Source organism: Hibiscus syriacus, unplaced genomic scaffold, assembly GCF_006381635.1.
Source record: "Hibiscus syriacus cultivar Baekdansim isolate YM2019G1 unplaced genomic scaffold, ASM638163v2 tig00116937_pilon, whole genome shotgun sequence".
NCBI lineage: Eukaryota > Viridiplantae > Streptophyta > Magnoliopsida > Malvales > Malvaceae > Hibiscus > Hibiscus syriacus.
The window spans coordinates 1,321,471-1,341,341 of NW_024063475.1; positions in this window are offsets into that span (position 1 = coordinate 1,321,471).

Genomic DNA, 19,871 nt, shown 5'->3' on the forward strand with positions numbered 1-19,871 from the left:
ATGATTGACCGCTACCTCCATATTCACATTTTAATCCTCCATAATTTCAGATAACAAAACCTAAGAAGAAGAAGAAGAAGAAGAAGAAGAAGAAGAAGAAGAAGAAGAAGAAGAAGAAGAGAAAGAAGAAGAAGAGGAAGAAGAAGAAGAGGAAGAAGAAGAAGAGGAAGAAGAAGAAGAGGAAGAAGAAGAAGAGGAAGAAGAAGAAGAGGAAGAAGAAGAAGAGGAAGAAGAAGAAGAAGAAGAAGAAGAAGAATCCTCCATAATTTCAGATAACAAAACCTAAGAAGAAGAAGAAGAAGAAAAGAAGAAGAAGAAGAAGAAGAAGAAGAAGAAGAAAAGAAGAAGAAGAAGAAAGAAGAAGAAGAAGAGAGAGGAGGAGGAGGAGGAGAGGAGGAAAAGAAGAAGAAGAAGAAGAAGAAGAAGAAGAAGAAGAAGAAGAAGAAGAAGAAAGAAAAGAAGAAGAAAAGAAGAAGAAGAAGAAGAAAGAAGAAAATTTTGCAAATTAAAAGTTTGAAAATAAGAAATTAAAAAGTTTAGATTAAAATGATATGTCATTGCTCCAATAGTAAATTAACAGAGGGGGTGACCAATCATTGCTCTGATAGTAAATTAACAAATGAGTGACAAAAAAATTAATGTATAAAGTTGAATTATTAAATTATTATTTTTTAACTTGAGTGACTAAAATAAGAGTGAGAAGAAAGTTGAGTGATAATTTGTTTAGTTTACCTTAAAGTAAACTGTAATAGTTAATTAGTATAATCGTTACATTTTATAGGTTAATTATTCGAATTGTTAATATTAAACGGTTTCAGCTAACCGAAATGTTAAAAGTATCAGATAACAGTTACAATTACGAATTTTGATAAATTATTTACCATCAATTAACCTTTAATAAATTATAATAAATTATATTTTTTTAGAGAGAATAGAATTAGAAATAAAATTAAAATGGATCTCCTTATTTTTTTAGTTATCATGTTATATTATATTAGAGCATATTAAACCAAACACAAATGAATTAAATACATGATTTTAAATTACAAAAGATAAATATGTATGTAAGATTTTAAACTGCAAAAAGAAAATGAATATACCTCCTAATATATATATATATATATCTCCTAATATATATATATATATATATATATATATATATATATATATATATATATATATATATATATATATATATATATATATATCTCCTAATATATATATATATAAAAGGATAAGATCCTATTACATAATGTAAAACTCTTTTAGTTTTACACAAATATAGGATCGTTGGATGAGTAAAATAGATCGATGAGACTAACAGTAAGAAAAGAGAAGATATTTACTGGGAAAAAACAAGGAGTCAATCTCAAACATCTATTTTCACTAATCCAACGGTCCTAAATCTCTGTAAACCAAAAGAGTTTTACATTGTGTAAGTGGATCCTAACTCATATATATATAATCATAAAGTTTAGGAAACTTTGAAACTTTCATGTTGTTTTGAGTTTGAAAAAATTGTAATAGGTTAACCTCCGATTAACCTGTAACCGAACCATTAATAACGGTTAACCGTTAGCGATTAATCGTTTCTTAATGATTAAGTTACTTTTATTAAATTTAGTAATCGTTATAGCGATTAACCAATTATGAACACCCCTAATTAAGAGGGATCACTTTAAATAGAGACAAAAAATTTAAATTCTCATATATTTTAGATTTTCTTTTTGTATTTTCTTTTGATAATATATTTTTGTCTTCCTAAAATAGATCCATCGACCACCTTTACCAGTTGTCCATGGCATGCACCGCCGCCACCCTTGAGTTCGCCATCGTCCCGCGACCAAACTCCTACCAACGTCTTTCACCCACATCAATCGTTGTTCGCTAGAAAGCCGTTTGAAGTGGCGTCTTCCTCTCTATCTCGATCGTTGCAATTACCCATTTTTTGTGGCAATCGTTGTTTGAATCATAGGGGTTCGACCGTTGGGTGTTCGGGTAATCGACCTCCATCGAGATTTTGGCTAACTGGCAGCGGTTGTGGCGACTGGTAGTGGTGAGGGGATTGAAATTAGGGTTTTATCAAAATTTTGAGGTTTTTTTATAATTTCAAAAAAATTAGGTTTTTTATAATAATAATAATATTAAAAATTGAAATTTTATATGACTAACATATGTCAAATAACAATCAAATTTAATTGCTGTTACATGCTAGATATCTAAAAGTGTAACATTAGAAACATTAGCACCTATTTTTAGCGAAAAATTCTTTAGGCACCAAAAGTTAATTTGGGTATAGATTGTGCACTTAAAAGTGTATTAAGCCTTTAAAAAAACACTAACGTGATCATCATATTATTTTTGCACCTAATGTTATCCTCCAACTTATAAAATAAACTCAATGTAATCCTTTGACCAACGTTTTTCGTTGTTGACTGTTACGATGGTGCAAGTCAATTCACGTTGATGTTGTGGTGATTCACGGTGATAGGTGAGCTAAATTGATTTTTTAATCTTATTTTAAAGCCAAATTATTTTTTTAAGTTGAAAGACTTATTTAATTTGTTTAAAATAAAAATATTTTGAGTTTAAAATATAAAAATATTAATATTCAAAAAATTAAATATAACAATATTAAAAATAAATATTAAATTACTAAAAATTAATATATATATATATATATATATAATTCTAAAAATACTATTAAAATTTTAAATAAATTAATATATATCATAAGACATAAAATAATAAATAATAAATTATTTAAAATTTAAAAATATTAACATATATTATACAAAATATATACATGTAACATATAGTCATATGATCAACACTAATACAAAGTATTCTTACTGGATTAGTCGAGATTTACAAATTTTGTATCTAAATATAATTGGGGAACATGGTAAGTTTTTTTTTGTATCAATACATACATAATCACACGTCGAACAATTCTAAGGACTATTCGTAAATCCTTGCACAACATATAATAACCTAATATATAAAATGATGCTTAAAAATTGTGTAAAATATGATTATATTTGTGTATTGATGTAAGTAACTTACGATGTTTCCTAGTTATATTTAGAAAGAAAACCAATTGAAAATCTCCCTAATGAACCTTTCCAACAATCAAACCTGGGTCTCCTTAATGGGAAGACAGGCGTCCAAACACTTAGGCTAAATATGCCATTGGTATTTTGTTTGTCAAAGTATTTATTTAACTTATATTAAACTACCACTATAAAATTAAATAATTAATCAAGTTAAGAATTAATTTAATACATATAAAAATTAATATTTAACTTATTCAAATTAAATAATTTTTCATTTCAATTTAAAATAATTAAATAATTATTTATATATTTTATAAAATCAATATTAATTTATTTTAAAAATTAAATTTATGAGATTTATTTATAAAAGAATAAAAAATATAAATTATTTTAAAAATAAAAAATCTTATAAAGTTTTTATTATAAGTAGTTTAAATTATATGTATTTAATTATTTAATTATTTAAAATTTAAATTTAAGTTTATTTATATTTATTTAATTATAAATTTATAATTATTTGTGAAAATAAATAAAAATTTATATTTGAAATTATTTAATTAATTTTAAGGATATAAATACTAATTTGACTTTGATATTATTAATCAATTATTTAAATAAATAAATAAATAAAAATAATAATTTTAAATAATTGTTTAATTATTTTCTTACTTCTAAATAAAATAAGAAATTATTTATTTTTAATTTAATATTTTTATAAGTTAAATAATAATTTTGATATGTATTTAATCGATTCTTAATTTGATTTATTAGTTAAGTGTTCGAATATTTTTTTTGAGATGCCTTAAGTTTGAATAATAGATCTAAAAAGTTTCTTTTATTTTATAGTGGTAGTTTAATATAAGTTAAATACATACTTTGAGAAACAAATACCAATGATATATGTCACACCCTAATTTAGGGGCTAAATTTTATTGTATTTAATTGAGGGACTAAAATGAATAATTTTGAAGATTTTTGAGTCAAATTTGAAAGTTTGGGAAGTTTAGGGACTAGACCCATAATTTTCCCATAACCTATCTGAACCCAAAAATGAAAAAACCATAACCCATTTTCCCCCCGGGTGTTAGTGAACCCATGTTATCCCACACCCCAAAAGAAGTTATCTCCGTCGCTCAGTCCAGCCGCCGTTCAGCACGCTCTAGCCTCCGTTCAACTCACTAGAAACCGGCGACCAAAACCGCCAAGGTCAATCGATACAAGCTACCGTCGATCGTCGTGGGGAGCTCACCAATATCTGATGAATCCCTAGCCCCCACCGTTCGGTTTTTCCCGAAATACGGCTGCCTCGCTCATCGTTGTACCTCGCCACCACCATAGCCTTGTTCCCTGGCATGTTCCGCTCAAAACCCGACCGATAGGTCACGTCAACATCGTCAGTTCCGTCGATCACCGACGTGGTTAAGTGTTTCGGTCCTTTTCTTTATTTTCGATGGATTTTGGGATGATGTTGGTTAATTATTTGTCGACACCATTTTTTTCTCGGGAGGGAAAAGACCGATACCGACTCAGGGGTTTTCTATTTGAAAAATGTTTCGAAATGCGAGGAGTTGCCACCAATCATTTAAGGTGAGATTGGAACACCGTAAAAAACAGGGTGATTTTAATAAAACGTTTTATTTTTATCAAAATATCGAGTTTTGGGGTCTGTAAAAATTCTAGAAATCAAGTTCGGGAGTCGATTACGCTTGGGGATGGATTAACACCCCTACAAGACCCCAAAATTTGGTACTTAGTTGATTACCCTATATTTAAAATTGGAAATTTTGGGTTCGATCTTTATTTAATTTTGTAACCCCCTAGACCCGGCCTATGCGTTTCGACTAAGTCTAGTGGATCACATTATAATTATTAAAGACATTTTTCACAACCGTTATTCCATCAATATAAAATCACATTATAAATAACATGAAATTATAAACAATTTATACTATCAAAATCCAACTCGTAAATATAGTACAAATAAATAATAATTTAATTTAAAACATGTCTTCAAATTCAAAATCACAATAAACCGAGCAGTATTAGCAAAAGTGTTATCATTATAAAATCCAATATTTTAAAATAAGGTCCATGTCACCAAAATAAAGTCAACTTGCCAGATAAAAACATTACAATCTGATTTACTTCAAGAGATATGTTGATCCTCCAAGTGCTCGAACCAAGGTATCTACCCAACAGTATCTGAAAGGGGTAAAACATTTTCAAAAGGTGAGCTAGGCTCAGTGTGTCCCAACATTTCCATAAAATCACAATAGGTACAAATCATAGTCCAGTAATCTCACAAATTCGTAAAAGAGTTTAACTTTTTGAAAATCATAGTTTAAACCCTTTTCTGGTACACCATCAGTAGTTCCCAAAATTATTTTCCATATAGCTTACTTTATGCACATAGCAAAAAGAAAGCCGACTTAAGGATAGGCTCTGAAGCTTGTATCCTTAAGCCCAAGTCAATAAGTCCATACAGCTTACCCTAAGCACACAGCAAGGAAAGCCGACCTAATGAAACATCTTGGGGCCCTCAAGAGTCACATTAGGCCCAATTAGCTTGATCAGAGCTATTCCATCGTAATTCAATTCCAAAATTCAATTGCACCTGACATAAATTCCATAAATCCAAAAACATGGTAATCATATACCATTTCAAAACAAAAATTAGATAGCAGCCATATTCCATAAATTGTCACATTAATTGGTGCATCAATAAAACAATAACCAATGAATTCGGTGTACCACATATTAAAACCAATAAAACAGTTCAGTAATAAGTAACACACCTCGACAATAGATTCAAATAACAAATCTACTGATTGCTGGTTTCACCACGCTCTGCTACAGTTTTCGAACGGGTGAATACTGGCACACGTGGTTTAACTGATCTAGAAGAGCTGGGTCGAGCTGTCGAACGATCTGGAGAGTCTCTGTACCTTCAAACAATAATATTTATCATCTCAAATCCTATTTAATTGTTCAAAGCTAAACTTCTTAAGTATATACGTATTTTTCGGGTTTGACTATCAATTTGAGGTATTTCGAGTCTGAATTTGGCCAAACGGATTGCGGAATCGGAATCAGGGCGTCGAAAAACATAAAGTATGACTTTTCGAAAATTCAAATTCTTGGTCAAAGTCAAAGTCAACCACTTTGACCGTAGATTGGAGACCTTCGGATTCGAATTTGACAAAACGGACCACACGAAACGGATTCGGCACGTCAAAAACTATTAGGATAGGTATACTCGGAAAAGATTAACGGTCGTTTAATGCTCGTCAAAGCCATTTTAAGTTTGGTCAAGAAAGTCAACGGTCAACGGTCAACGGTCAACGGTCGGGTCGGGTCGGGTCAACGTCGGTCGGGTCAGACCGGTCAAACCGGTTTCAGACCGGTCAAACCGGTTCGAACCGGTTGAAACCGGTCAAACCGGTCAGAACCGGTTGAAAACCGGTTAAACCGGTTTCCAGCAGCCATTCTCCCTGCGCGGCGCGTGTGGCGCGTGAGGCGTCCTCCGGGGCTCTAAAAATCTCAGAAAAATTTCTAAAAATTATTTTGAGCGATTTCAAGATACTTACAACGATCGGTTCAAATTTTTGAACGGCGGAGAGCTCGATTTCAAATCGGCCGAATCTTTGACTGCACCACCTCCTCACGCGCCGCCGTCTACGGCGGACAAGGTTAACACCGTGAACTCGAACGCACAAGGAACACGATGGTGCGGGAGGTGTCGTAAACGGAGCAACGATCAGCGGTGAATTTAAGATTTCCTCGGCGATAGAGCTAACAAAACCGTCGCTACTTTGACTGGAAATTCCTGACGTTTGGCCGCGTTTCGCTTCAATTAATTTGAAGGGTTTGTTCCTCGCTCGATGATGAACACAACGGTGGTTTTAAAACGATGATCGGAATTTGGACGGCGTCAGAATCGGAGTTGGAAACTGCGTATGGGAAAGGAAAATTGGGAGCATTTTGGTTCTGAAAATCAGAACCAAATGTACGCTTATAATCAAAGCTGCCGACATTTTTAGGGTAAATTCAAGGCTTGGTCCTTGGATTTCCTTCACTTCTAAAATGGCCTATAAACTCTCATAAATTTTGATTTAGTCACCAACAATTTACCAATTTTCATAATTAACCTCCATTTCAATTAAATATTATTTGTAAATATTCGGGTTGTTACAATTCTCCCCCTCTACAAGAATTTCGTCCTCGAAATTTACCTTATGAGAATAGTTGAGGAAACTGAGCCTCCATTGACTCCAATGTCTCCCAAGTAGCTTCTGAGGGGCCTCGATTACTCCACTGAACTTTGACCATTGGAATTCGCCTATTCCGAAGAACTCGTTCATCTCTCTCCAAGATCTGAATGGGCTCCTCTTCATATGACAAATCAGGTCTCAACTCTACTTCTTCAACCTGAATAATGTGACCTAGATCTGGACGGTATCTCCTCAACATTGATACATGAAAGACATGATGAATACGACTTAGCTCAGAAGGCAACTCAAGCTGATATGCAACAGGTCCTACCCTCTTCAAGATACGAAATGGTCCAATAAATCTTGGACTCAATTTACCCTTAAGCCCGAATCTCAATACTTTCTTCCAGGGTGAAACTTTCAAAAAGACCCGATCTCCCACTTCAAACTGTATATCCTTCCTTCTTTGATCTGCATAAGATTTCTGCCTATCAAATGCCTCTTTCAGACGGTCACGGATTAATCTGACTGTGTCCTCCGTCTCTCGCACTAACTCAGGTCCCAACGTTTTCCTATCACGCAATTCAGTCCAACAGATCGAGTGCGACATTTACCCCATAGAGCGCTTCATAGGTGCCATACAAATGCTGGTCTGATAACTGTTATTGTAAGCAAATTCAGCCAACGGCAAAAAGTTCTCCCAACTACCATGAAAATCAATTACGCAACCCCGCAACATATCCTCCAGAATCTGAATTACTCTCTCAGATTGACCATCAGTTTGTGGATGAAAGGATGTACTATATCCAATCTTGTTCCCAAAGCCGTATGTAACGCCTTCCAAAATCTCGAAGTAAATCTTGGATCTCGATCAGAAATAATAGACAATGGAACACCATGCAATCTGACAATCCCTGAAATATACAATCTTGCCAGCTTATCCAAAGTATAATTTACTCGCACCGGAATGAAGTGAGATGACTTTGTAAGTCTGTCAACAATCACCCAAACTGAATCTTTTTTCGAAGGAGTCATCGGCAAGCCAGTAACAAAATCCATAGTAATACGCTCCCACTTTCATTCAGGAATCTTGATAGGCTGTAACAAACCTGATGGATGTTGATGTTCTGCCTTAACTTGCTGACAAGTCAAACACCTAGCCACAAAGTCATATGTCTTTCTTCATACCAATCCAATAATACCTCTCTCTCAATTCCGTACATCTTATCTCCTCGGGTGCATAGCATATGGACTACTATGAGCCTCAGTAAGGATAGTCTGCCTCAACTCAGCATCATCAGGCACACAATATCTACCTTTAAAGCATAAAACTTCATTCATCCTGATCAATTGCGTAATCTGTGTTTGTCCCCTGCTCTACTTGCTCAAAGATGGAAGCAAGGAGCTATCAAGGGTTGCTTAGCTTTGATCTCATCAACCAAGGTCGGCTTAACTTGCAATTCTGCTAACAAAGTGCCATCGTCATATAAATTCATCTTGGCCATTAAAGACCTCAACTCTGATACCGTCTTTCGACTCAAAGCATCTGCTACAATGTTAGCTTTACCAGGTGGTAATCATCACGCAATCATAATCCTTTAGGAGCTCTAACCAGCGACGCTGTCTCAAATTAAGTTTCTTCTGGGTCAGAAGATACTTTAAGCTCTTATGATCTGTGAAAATGTAACACTTCTCTCCATAAAGATAGTGTCTCCAAATCTTCAAGGCAAAAATTACTGCTGCCAACTCTAAATCATGAGTAGGATAGTTACTCTCATGCGGCCGCAGCTGACGGGATGCATAAGCCATCACCTTACTTTCCTGCATTAAAACACAACCAAGTCCTGAATGTGAAGCATCACTATACACTGTAAAATCCTTCCCGGACTCTGGTTGAATCAACACCGGTGCTTGAGTCAAAACCGCCTTTAATTTCTCAAAGCTCTCCTGTTGTGCCTCGCCCCAGTCAAACAGTACATTCTTCCTTAACAACTTTGTCAAAGGAGAAGCAATGATCGAGAAGCCCTTAACAAAACGTCGATAATAACAAGCCAAGCCCAAGAAACTGCGGATTTCATATACGTTCTTAGGTCGTTTCCAATTCATAATAGCCTCTATCTTGCTGGGATCAACCTGAACACCTCGCGCAGAAATAATATGCCCCAGAAATGACACTTCTTGAAGCCAAAACTCACACTTGCTTAGTTTGCATATAGACGATCTCTCTCAAAGTCCGCAGAACGATCTTCAAATGCTCGTCATGCTCTGCCTCAGTCAGAATAGATCAGAATCGTCAATGAAGACCACCACAAATTGATCCAAATATGTCGGAACCCCGATTCATCAAATCCATAAAAGCTGCAGGAGCGTTCGTCAAACCAAAAGGCATCACTAAAAATTCATAATGACCATATCTAGTACGAATGGTCGTTTTTGCAACATCAGATCCTTTAACTTTCAATTGATAATACCCCGAACGAAGATCAATCTTAGAGAATACAGTAGCTCCTCGCAATTGATCAAATAAGTCATCAATCCTGGGTAATGGGTATTTATTCTTGACCGTCATCTTGTTCAATTTCCGATAGTCATACATAATCTTAGCGACCCATCCTTCTTTTTCACGAATAGAACTGGAGCTCCCCATGGTGAAGTACTATGTCGGATAAATCCTCGATCGAATAATTCTTGCAATTGGACTTTCAACTCCTTAAGTTCCTTTGGAGCCATACGATAAGGTGCCATAGAAATAGGTGAAGATCCTGGATAAGTCTCAATCTCGAACTCTACCTCTATCAGGAGGTAACCCAGGCAACTCCTTCGGAAAAACATCAGGAAACTCGCTAACTGTACGAATCTCCTCGATCGTGGACAATGCACCTTTGGTGTTCAAAATACAAGCAATGAAGGTCTCATATCCCTTCCGGATCATATGATCAATTTCCATCGCTGAAACTATATTGAGAGATAACCACGCCGTCACCAATTAACACAACAGTCCGACCATCTGAAGTCTTCAGAGTAGCCCCGCTTGTATTCGCAATCCAGCTTTACCTTGTGTTTATTCAACCAATCCATTCCAAGAATTAGATCGAACTCCCCTAAAGGAAGTTCCATAAGATCAGCGAGAAAATTTCTCCCTGAACCTCGAGAGGACAACGCAGAAATACTTTATTCACTAATACCGCTTGTCCTACTGGACTTGTAACTGTAACAGTATTTTCAGTGTTCTCGATCGGAATCTGAAGGTTTCGAGATACTGAGCTTGATACATAGGAGTGAATGGAGCCATTGTCCAATAATGCAAAGTATGGGGTAGAATAAATAGTAAATGTACCTGCAATAACCTCAGGCTCTCTCTGTCATCACGACATCTAGTTGCATAAACTAAAGCTGGCTGTCTACCTCAGAAGCTGTTGGCCCTCTATTTTGCTGAGGTCAGGCTCTACTGTCTGTCCTGGACCCTGATCCTCGAGTCTTTCTTGACTACGATCTCTAATTGGGGTCTGTACTGTAGTCTGCGAACGCACAGGAGTTTGGGTAGTGGTCTGCTCAAACGAAACTAACTGAGGACAATCCCTCCGATAATGACCACTAGATCCACACTGATAGCAAAGACCCATCTTCTTACGACACTCTCCTGAGTGCTGTTTACCACAATACTCACAAAGGGGCCCATTATAATACGACGAGGAACCGCCTCGACTGACAGCTAAAGGTGAGGATGTTGCAGGCCTGAAACGTGTATTGCTTCTCTGAGGGGCTGAAGTACGAGTCCTCTTTCCGGACTGTGCTGATGACTCCAACGGGCCTGAAAATTTCTTAGATCGATCTTGATCAACACGCTCTCTACCAGAAGCTAAAACCTCCACCTCTTCCGCATCTTTGGCTCTGCCCACAGCACATCAAATATCTCATCCTGATGGGTTACAACTTGCCTACGCAGCTCGTATCTGAGTCCAAGGGCAAATTTACGACATCGATCTCTCTCCGTAGGTACCATATTGAATCCATACTTCAGCAACTTCAGGAACTCGATCTCATATTCAGAAACAGTCATGTCTCCCTGAACCAGGTCTTGAAACTGTTGTCGTCTCTGAGCTAAGTAGCGCTCTCCCAGAAAACGGCTCCGAAAGCGATCCTTAAAGAAATTCCAGGTCAAACGATCGGTAGGAACACTACTGGTCACTGACTCCCACCAAATGTAGGCATTGCCATCTAACATCGCCACAGCACCCTGATATCTCTTAGTTGAGTCCAAACCCAACTGATCCATGCGTCTCTCTGTATCCTGGAGCCAATCCTCAGCTTCAGTAGGATCTACCCGTATCTCATCGATTGGATCTGCGAATCTAGCCACTCGACCTCGTCCACGGCTAGTTCGACGACTACGTCTAGCACTCATTTTGATGGATCTCAAGTTTACTATAGAAGATAAAACTTAGAGTTAGATAAGCACTTGGAGTCTCATACATAGTTAAAATCTTAATAACTTTGTGACATGGCCTTAGTAACTCGTTTTGTAAAATATTTCAAAACCGTATTTTCAATGTGGACTCATATACAGTCCGAGGGTTAAAAACCAAAAGCTCTGATACCAATAAATGTAACCCCCTAGACCCGGCCTATGCGTTTCGACTAAGTCTAGTGGATCACATTATAATTATTAAAGACATTTTTCGCAACCGTTATTCCATCAATATAAAATCACATTATAAATAACATGAAATTATAAACAATTTATACTATCAAAATCCAACTCGTAAATATAGTACAAATAAATAATAATTTAATTTAAAACATGTCTTCAAATTCAAAATCACAATAAACCGAGTGTATTAACAAAGTGTTATCATTATAAAATCCGATATTTTAAAATAAGGTCCATGTCACCAAATAAAGTCAACTTGCCAGATAAAACATTACAATCTGATTTACTTCAAGAGATATGTTGATCCTCCAAGTGCTCGAACCAAGGTATCTACCCAACAGTATCTGAAAGGGGAAAACATTTCAAAAGGTGAGCTAGGCTCAGTGTCCCAACATTTCCATAAAATCACAATAGGTACAAATCATAGTCCAGTATCTCACAAATTCGTAAAAGAGTTTAACTTTTTGAAAACATAGTTTAAACCCTTTTCTGGTACACCATCAGTAGTTCCCAAATTATTTTCCATATAGCTACTTTATGCACATAGCAAAAGAAAGCCGACTTAAGGATAGGCTCTGAAGCTTGTATCCTTAAGCCCAAGTCAATAAGTCCATATAGCTTACCCTAAGCACACAACAAGGAAAGCCGACCTAATTAAACATCTGGGGCCCTCAAGAGTCACATTAGCCCAGTTAGCTTGATCAGAGCTATTCCATCGTATTCAATTCCAAAATTCAATTGCACCGTGACATAAATTCCATAAATCCAAAAACATGGTAATCATATACCATTTCAAAACAAAAATTAGATAGCAGCCATATTCCATAAATTGTCACATTAAATTGGTGCATCAATAAAACAATAACCAATGAATTCGGTGTACCACATATTAAACCAATAAAACAGTTCAGTAATAAGTAGGGACACACCTCGACATAGATTCAAATAACAAATCTACTGATTGCTGGTTTCACACGCTCTGCTACAGTTTTCGAACGGGTGAATACTGGCACACGTGGTTTAACTGATCTAGAAGAGCTGGGTCGAGCTGTCGAACGATCCGAGAGTCTCTTGTACCTTCAAACAATAATATTATCAGTCTCAAATCCTATTTAATTGTTCAAAGCTAAACTTCTTAAGTATATACGTATTTTCGGGTTTGACTATCAATTTAAGGTATTTCGAGTCTGAATTTGGCCAAACGGATTGCGGAATCGGAATCAGGGCGTCGAAAACATAAAGTATGCTTTTCGAAAATTCAAATTCTTGGTCAAAGTCAAAGTCACCCTTGACCGTAGATTTGGAGACCTTCGGATTCGAATTTGACAAAACGGACCACGGAAACGGATTCGGCACGTCGAAAACTATCAGGATAGGTTACTCGGAAAAGATTAACAGTCGTTTAATGCTCGTCAAATCCATTTTAAGTTTTGGTCAAAGAAAGTCAACGTCAACGGTCGGGTCGGGTCGGGTCAACGGTCGGTCGGGTCAGACCGGTCAAACCGGTTCAGACCGGTTTCGAACCGGTTTGAAACGGTCAAACCGGTCAGAACCGGTTGAAAAACCGGTTAAACCGTTTCCAGCAGCCACTCGCCCTGCGCGGCGCGTGTGGCGTCCTCCGGGCCCTAAAAATCCCGGAAAAATTTCTAAAATTATTTTGAGCGATTTCAAGATACTTACAACGATCGGTTCAAATTTTTGAACGGCGGAGAGCTCGATTTCAAATCGGCCGAATCTTTGACTGCACCACCTCCTCACGCGCCGCCGTCTACGGCGGACAAGTTTGACCCCGGTGAACTCGAAACGGCACAAGGAACACGATGGTGCGGGAGGTGTCGTAAACGGAGCAACGATCAGCGGTGAATTTAAGATTTCCTCGGCGATAGAGCTAACAAAACCGTCGCTACTTTGACTGGAAATTCCCAACGTTTGGCCGCGTTTCGCTTCAATTAATTTGAAGGGTTTGTTCCTCGCTCGATGATAAACACAACCGTGGTTTTAAAACGATGATTGGAATTTGGACGGCGTCGGAATCGGAGTTGGAAACTGCGTATAGGAAAGGAAAATTGGGAGCATTTTGGTTCTGAAAATCAGAACCAAATGTACGCTTATAATCAAGCTGCCGACAGTTTTAGGGTAAATTCAAGGCTTGGTCCTTGGATTTCCTTCACTTCTAAAATGGCCTATAAACTCTCATAAATTTTGATTTAGTCACCAACAATTTACCAATTTTCACAATTAACCTCCAATTTACAATTAACCGAATAGTAATAGCAAAAGTGTCATCATATTAAAATCCCATACTTTAAAATAAGGTCCATGTAAACAAAATAAAGTCAACTTACAAGGTAAAAACATTACAATCAGATATACTTCAAGAGATATGTTGATCCTCCAAGTGCTCGAACCGAGGTATCTAACCAACGGTATCTGAAAGGGGAAAACATTTTCGAAAGGTGAGCTAGGCTCAGTGTGTCCCAACATTTCCATAAAATCACAATAGGTAAAAATCATTAAGGATGCAAAGTTTGAAAAGGGTATTCGTTTATCGAGACCGATATCATTCGCCCCTGAGCGTAAATACGGAAGATCAACTATTGTGCCTAATAACCAAACATTGCCTCGTTTTTAGAAAATCATTACGCGATTTTGAAAAGGATGTCGACTTATTTCGGGAATCACCAGTAGTCACTCCCTGAGCATACTTGCGGGAGATATACCTTTAATTCCCTAAATAAGGGAACAATGCCTTAAAGTTAAAATAAAATGCAATTAAACAAAATTTTATTCAATCCTAATTAATATAAAGTAAATTAAGGCTTTTTCTAACTTAAGGTGACAAATTATGAAAATTAAGGAACCTAGGGGCTCAAATCTAAAAAACGTAGGCTCTAATATTAATCCTATTTAATTATATAAATGTTAAAGCTCTAATTAAGTTTGGGGATTAAATGGTCAAATAAATAAACTATGACTATGAGACCTAAATATAAAATCCTAAAACGTAACAATACATGACTAAAGTGTAAAAACACACTAAAAGTAACAACACATGCACAGAAAAGACAAAATTTCAAAATCAGTCCACGAAGTTTCAAAAAAAATTAAAAGGTCACTACATATGACTAAAGTGTACAAAAACGCTACAAGTGGGCGGATTAAACTGAAATTATACCAAAAATTTTAAAGCACAAACAGAAAATGGAAAAAAATATAAAAACAATCCATTCTAGTGACCATTTTGTAAACATACGGGAATTGTTGGGGGATCTAAAACGAGATTTCCCCCAAATTGTTTTATAAATATAAACTTTTTTCCTTTTTTTAACATTTTATTTGTCTATATTTTTTAAAATAGAGAGAGAGAGTCTCCCATCTCTATATAATGTTGTTCGGTCACCGATCACTACTGACCGTCGCGCCGCCTCCACCTCCAGTGGCCGTTGGCTACCAAAATTTACCAAGAGACTTGTCTTGCCACGGTGGTCACGGATCCGGGCTCGGTTTTTTGAAAACAGCCCCCAACGCATCGAAATAAGTCGATAACCCCTCGGCTTCCACTGTTCGGATCTCCGCAGTCCACCGTTGGATCGAGCCCAAATTTCAATATGATGTTCCTCTCCTTGAGACGCTCCTGCTAACCGTTCGGATCTGCAAACCGACCCCTCAAACGCTAGTGAGTCTCTGGCCGAACGTAAGGTACTATATTTTTTGTTATATTTTTTTGTTTCGAAAGTTAATAAAACAATAAAATAAAAATACCATAAAATATATTTGAACATTTTTTCTGCTTTTTATTAAATTTTGAATGGGAATGAACCTCCCCAAATACATTTTTTATTCAGGTTATATAAGGCCGATTCTACAAACTTTTTTCTTTTGCTTTTACTTTTTCTTTTTACTTTTTCTGAAACACAATGATGAAAGTAAAAACTATTGCTATCATTGTGTTTTTGTTGTGGATCCAGTTGGAATTCGTTGGTGGCAATTATGGTTGTCCTCCCCAAATACATTTTTTATTCAGGTTATATAGGCCGATTCTACAAACTTTTTTCTTTTGCTTTTACTTTTTCTTTTTACTTTTTCTGAAACACAATGATGAAAGTAAAAACTATTGCTATCATTGTGTTTTTGTTGTGGATCCAGTTGGAATTCGGTTGGTGGCAATTATGGTTGTCGATGGATGAAGAAAACGGTGGCCTACTGGGTCGGGTCAGTTCCGGGTCGAACTTTGGGCCTGGTACAGGGCTGAAAATTGGTGATTACAATTATTGATTGCAATTGGGTAATTGAAGTAGTAGGAGAAATCGACCGATCACCTCGAGCCCGTCATCGTCACCACGCGCCTCCGCATGCATATGGGATTCTTTTGCCTGCCTTGGAAACCTTATAGAACTGGTCCAGCCGGTCTATACCGGCCTGAACCGACCTAACCAGGTCCAAATAGAGTCAACCCAACCCAAACTGAGTCAACCCGAACCGACCCGTTGACTTTGACCTGACCCGTTGACCGTTCACCGGTCTGACTATTGATAATTGGTTTGACCAAAAAAGTCAAAATTTCTAAAAAGTCATATTTTATGTTTTCGACGTCCTGAGTCCAAATCTGAAGTCTATTTTTCAAAATTCGCACTCGGTAAGCCATTTTCAGTGTTTTACCTTCAGATTCAATTTGGTTTATCAATTAAGTTCAGTTTCTGACGTAAATTTGATTGATTTGTATCTGAGAAATTGTTGGACATTGAATTCAAGTTTGAGAGTGATCAAATGGAGATTAACTGGTCGATCGGTGGAACATAAAAATTGAGGTAATACTCTACTACCTTTTCTATACTTTCTAGAACACATTGATAATTGATAAATGTGTGAATGAAAATAATTGGTCCATTATATGTATTTAATTATCATTTGACTCAAACAAAATTTGGAATAAAGATAGAACACTGTATAAGACTCAGATGGCTCATAAAAGAAATTGGTAGATCGATCAGAAACAAATCTAAGTTCAGTGAGTTAATCAGTAAATCAATCAATCTTAGACTCGTAAATTCTGATTAATCTCGTTAAAGGTTAAATGTCGGAAATACTTGGATAAGAAAATACAAAAACATCGGTATGATGTAAAAGATAAGGGTTTTCCCGGAAAATAAAAATAATCATATTAATCGATCATGATCTTTGAGATGGTAAAAGACTTAAAATTTCTAATTTTTGAGCGAACACCCAGAGGCTAAATTATCGAAAGTACCTTACACGCCTGAATTTCTCGAAATGACTAAATTGAATTGAATGGAAGTATTATACGTATCGGAATTATTAAAACGATAGAGTTACTCTGGAAACTCTAAAGTGACCGAGATAAACTTGAATACTAATTGATTTAAGTACCCCAATGACCTTGAATTAAGCGAATAACTTGGATAAGTCTGGAAACACTGATGATATTATATTGTACCATCCATAAGGGTTTTAAACCACGAATCAAGCACACCAACATTTCCTGATATCGTTACAATGTAGAAATGAAATAAAGACCATTGGAATATCTCTTCGTCTCCCTAAGATCTATTCATCGACGATTTTGAAGATGATCAATTGATAAGAGTTGTCTGTATTAAAGAGTTAATACCCTTGAAGTGCAACGATTTGATCAATTGATAGGTATCATTGTTGGGATTTGTACAATTTGAGTTAACTCGATATTCCAATAAATACACAAATCTTAAATGCCATGAATCTTCGTTTCTCCCTTATTAACTCAAATCACTAAGAATTCTCCAAGAACCTCAAGCCCAAAATGCCTCTGATTTCCTAGATAATGGAATTACTCTTGTCATATATGAAAACACGAGTAACTTTGACGCAAAGGATTCTGATTACATAGTGCCTCCGAAAAATATCCTAATGCTATATGATCCTGATAAATCACGTTCTGAAAAACTGATCAATCCGTCACCTATGAAACCCTTTTATGGGGATCTCATTTCTGAATTTAATCAGCTTGCAAAAGTTTCATGACTCCCTATATGATAAATATCAATCACCTTCGGAAAATTACTGGATCCTTTAGTATGTTCCCTATGTGTTATATGATTGTTTTATATGTTCTAAAATGTGTTTTACTGAGATTTCTTAGTTACTGAAGTTTTAAATCTACTTGTCTAATTCCTGATATCTAGATATCGTTTCTACTGAATTGATATGTCTAAACTCTTATTTCCTACTACTATTGGTTACTATCTAAAAAATGGCTTCTTTGGGGTACTTTGGAATCTGGTATGAAGTCTTTGCAAGTTTAGCTCAGTCAAATTGGTAATTCCTTAGATAGGTTCAAACCGATCGAGACGGTAATTCCTTATAGACCTAAGGCGACTCTTGGGTGGGCTTCTGGCCTAATGGGCCTAGTGGTAAGACCTTATGGATCCTAAGGTACTCCCTTAGGGTGGTTCCTCTGTTGTGTGCATTGAGTAAGTCCTTATGCGCCTGAGGGCATTCCCCTCATGTGGACACCTACGCTTCGGCTAGGGTAAGACCTTATGGACCCAATGTCCTTCATTAGGTTGGCACATACGCCATTTGGGCCTAGGGTAAGTCCTTATGGATGCAGTTTCGGGGAACTGCATATTGGCATTCGTTTGGAGGGTTTTACTATGGCTTTTTTTAAAATACTTTTTAAACTGTTACTGTTTTAAAAAGATCTGTACATTTTCACTGGTTTTGTAGGAACATATTAGACACCCTACTCTAATCTCCTGAACCTATTCCTCCGAAAGTTTACTTTGAACTGAAAGCTTTATGTCTTTTACTACCTGAGATATCAGTGTGACCTCGACTCAGTATAAACATATGTAGATGTCTGAATCAATAAGGAAACTTATGCTTGCCTATTATCTGTATGTCCTTTAGCAATTACTAAGCTTTCCAAATTTCATTTTGTTACTCACTATTTCATGTTAAAAGAATTGAGCGAGTATAACTAGCGACATCAGTAAAAGGAGTTCCACCAGCATTGCTTGTAGAGTACAATGCATGTGTTTAGGGGGCATGTAGGTGGTATTTTGTTTTATATCCGAGTTTGAAACGTGTATGATTTTAATTTTGTTGTAGTATATGAATTTTTTTTTTCTGAACTTGTATTTTAATTACAATTTGTTTTATGATTTTATACGTTTTAACATAAATTTTAATTTTTTTGGAATTTTACTGTGGGTCACTCTGGTGGCCCTAATGTGACACCTCGGATCGGATCGGGTCACCCCCATCGGTCTGTGGATATTACATTTGTGGTATTCAGAGCCAGGTTGAGTTGAGTCTTCTGGGTAGACCGACCGATCGACTGTCATAAGATGTCTGGTCAGTACATGCCCCTAGACTATAACCGTACTTCTCTAAGCTGGAACTCCAAGGTCGAGTCCCTCTTTGTAACCAGTTAACCTAAGTTTTCTATCCGTTAGGGCTCGACATAGCATAAAAGAATACCAGTAACGTTTTTCCAAATTCTGTAAAGGGCCTCACGAGTAATGTGAGAGTTACTTATCCGAGAAATTTTGACCCAATTCCAGAAATGAAATTAGGACATATTACCACTCTATGAAACTAACCTCGTAGCTAAGGTCAAATTGATTCTGCAAGGATAATTTTGTTCATATTCTTTTATTGGAATGAGGGAGAGTTGTGACAAGAATGTATGTTCAGCTGATTAAGGATTAATAAAGGACCCGTACTTCTGTAAAAGCTACCTGAAGATAATGAAGAGTTGCTGAAAGCTTCACTTATGCATTTTTGTGACTTGAGTGAATTTCGAGGACGAAATACTTTTAAGGGGAGGAGAATTATCACACCCTAATTTAGGGACTAACTTTTTATTATATTTAATTGAGGGACCAAAAAACTAAAACCTATTTCCCCTAAAAACCTATTTCCCCCCAGGTATTAGTGAACACGTGTTATCCC